Raw genomic sequence first — 3,034 nt, forward strand, 5'->3', positions numbered from 1 at the left:
AGAAACAGCAGAAAGCTCTCTAACAGGACCAGGCTGCTGTGCAAGCTGTTCTACTATTTTCAGTGTCAGATAGTGTGGGGAAAATTTAAGAATGCCGCCACAGCGGCGCAAGCCACGGAGGAGCATCCGCCGCCATGGCGGGTCCCACATTAGGGAGGGAGTCCTATGGTTCCAGTGGCCTGAGGGCCTTGGCGGCCGCAGGCCCCAGTAACATGAGGAAGTCCTTGGTTCCAAAAAGGTTTATTGCCATGGCGGATAATAGATGGATCTAGGCGTACCCCCCAAAAACTCAGGGCAGTCCCGAGGTATATAGGGAGGGAGAAAGGGGGAGGATCTGGGGGAGGAATGTTTAATTTGTTCTGCCCTCTGGCCTTCATTAGTATGTAAATCCCTAGGGCCTGAGGCCTATAGCCTGGCCTATGTGACTCTATGGAGATCCTGACTGTTTTTCAGGATCCTAGATGATGGGAGGGACCGGACTCCTGCCGGTTCTCACGCAGAATTCCATGGAGAATCTCGGGGTTCTAAGTACCTGCTCAACCATGACCCAGGATACCCTTATGCAGTCCCACAGATAAGGAGAACATTTGATTTGTAAAGGAATGTGATTTAAAACAGTTTTTCCTGATAAAATTGAATATTTACCTGGCAAAAAATACATAAAATTTAAAACTCTGTGGGAAAAGCTAGTGAAAAATTCAGGAAAAATAGTGAAAACTTGAAGAAAAATTACAAATCCAATAATAAACTAAAATCCAACGGAAGAGAAATCAAAGAAAGTTATGAACAAGGAGAAATTTGTATTTAAAATTCATAAAAGGTCTCCAAGCCCGTCGCGCCCGCTATAATCACGTGATTGCCTCATCCGGGTCCTTTGTGTTCTCTCTCCCTCTCCCAACATGGCGGCCTCAGCAAAAAAGAAGAATAAGAAGGGGAAGACCATCTCCCTAACAGACTTTCTAGCTGAGGATGGGGGAACTGGTGGAGGAAGCACCTATGTCCCCAAACCAGTCAGCTGGGCTGATGAAACAGACGATCTGGAAGGAGATGTATGAACAACTTGGCATAGTAACGATGATGATGTGTACAGGGCACCTCCAATTGACCGTTCCATCCTTCCCACTGCTCCACGGGCTGCTCGGGAACCCAATATCGACCGGAGCCGTCTTCCTAAGTCGCCACCCTACACTGCTTTCCTAGGGAATCTGCCCTATGATGTGACAGAAGACTCCGTTAAGGATTTCTTTAGAGGATTAAATATCAGCGCTGTACGCTTACCACGTGAACCCAGCAATCCAGACAGGTTGAAAGGTTTCGGCTATGCAGAATTTGAGGACCTGGATTCTCTGCTCAGTGCTCTGAGTCTCAATGAAGAGTCTCTAGGTAACAGGAGAATTCGAGTGGATGTTGCTGATCAAGCACAGGACAAAGACAGGGATGACCGTTCTTTTGGTCGAGATAGAAATCGGGATTCTGACAAAACAGACACAGACTGGAGGGCCCGTCCCGCCACAGACAGCTTTGATGACTACCCACCTAGAAGAGGCGATGATAGCTTTGGAGACAAGTATCGAGATCGTTACGATTCAGACCGATATCGGGATGGATATAGGGACGGATATCGGGACGGCCCACGCAGAGACATGGACCGCTATGGGGGCCGGGATCGCTATGATGACCGAGGCAGCAGAGACTATGACCGAGGCTATGACTCCAGGATAGGCAGTGGCAGAAGAGCGTTTGGGAATGGGTACCGGAGGGACGACGACTACAGAGGAGGTGGGGACCGCTATGAAGAGCGATATGACAGACGGGATGATCGGTCATGGAGCTCCAGGGATGATTACTCTCGGGACGACTATAGGCGCAATGACAGAGGTCCCCCCCAAAGACCCAAACTGAATCTAAAGCCTCAGAGTACTCCTAAAGAAGATGATTCCTCTGCTCGCACCTCCCAGTCCAGCCGAGCAGCTTCTATCTTTGCAGGGACGAAGCCTGTTGACACAGCTGCTAGAGAAAGAGAAGTTGAGGAGCGGCTACAGAAGGAGCAGGAGAAGCTGCAGCGGCAGCTGGAGGAGCCAAAGCTAGACCGCCGGCCCCGGGAGAGACACCCAAGTTGGCGAAGTGAAGAGACTCAGGAAAGAGAACGGTCGAGGACAGGAAGTGAGTCATCACAGACTGGGACCTCAGCCTCATCTGGCAGAAACACACAAAGGAGAGAGAGTGAGAAGTCTCTAGAAAATGAAACCCTCAATAAAGAAGAAGACTGTCACTCTCCAACCTCTAAGCCTCCTAAACCTGACCAGCCTCTAAAGGTAATGCCAGCCCCTCCACCAAAGGAGAATGCGTGGGTGAAGCGAAGCTCTAACCCTCCTGCTCGATCTCAGAGCTCAGACACAGAGCAGCCGTCCCCTACAAGTGGTGGAGGGAAGGTAGCTCCAGCTCAGGCCTCTGAGGAAGGACCGTCAAGGAAAGATGAAAATAAAGCCAAAGGGGTGAGTGCCACAAAGGGCCAAACTGGGAGCTCCAGCCGTGGTCCCGGGGACGGAGGGAACAGAGACCACTGGAAGGAGTTGGATAGGAAAGATGGCAAAAAAGATCAAGACTCCAGATCTGCACCTGAGCCAAAGAAACCTGAAGAGAATCCAGCCTCCAAGTTCAGTTCTGCAAGCAAGGATGCTGCTCTGTCTGTGGATGGTGAGGATGAGGATGAGGGAGACGATGGCACTGAGTAGAGCTCCACACCCTGTGCTTTCTCCTAGTCTCCTCCCTGGAACAGTCAAGAGCAAATCAAACCTCTATCCAGACAAGACAAAATAAACTCACCATCTCCTGAAGACCTTTCTAAACTTTTTTTTTTTAATAAAATGAAATTCTTTTGCATGCTGCTGCAGCCTTTTAAAGTATTGAAGTAACTGGAGAATCACCATTGTAGCCTGAGATGTGGCTACCACTTTGGGAAAGTTGTGAGTGTCTGATTGATACCAAGCAGTTACCTGTGTGACTAGTCCCTGGGGCTCCATTCAGCAGAAAT

At 49.6% G+C, this 3,034-nt stretch overlaps 1 pseudogene; it reads left to right on the top strand.

The window, feature by feature from the left end:
* The first annotated feature begins 883 nt into the window (after positions 1-883).
* Positions 884-2,737, top strand: LOC114635502 (annotated as a pseudogene).
* The last annotated feature ends 297 nt before the right edge of the window (positions 2,738-3,034 follow it).

This window comes from Grammomys surdaster, unplaced genomic scaffold (assembly GCF_004785775.1).
Source record: "Grammomys surdaster isolate TR1022 unplaced genomic scaffold, NIH_TR_1.0 110355, whole genome shotgun sequence".
Taxonomy (NCBI): Eukaryota; Metazoa; Chordata; class Mammalia; order Rodentia; family Muridae; genus Grammomys; species Grammomys surdaster.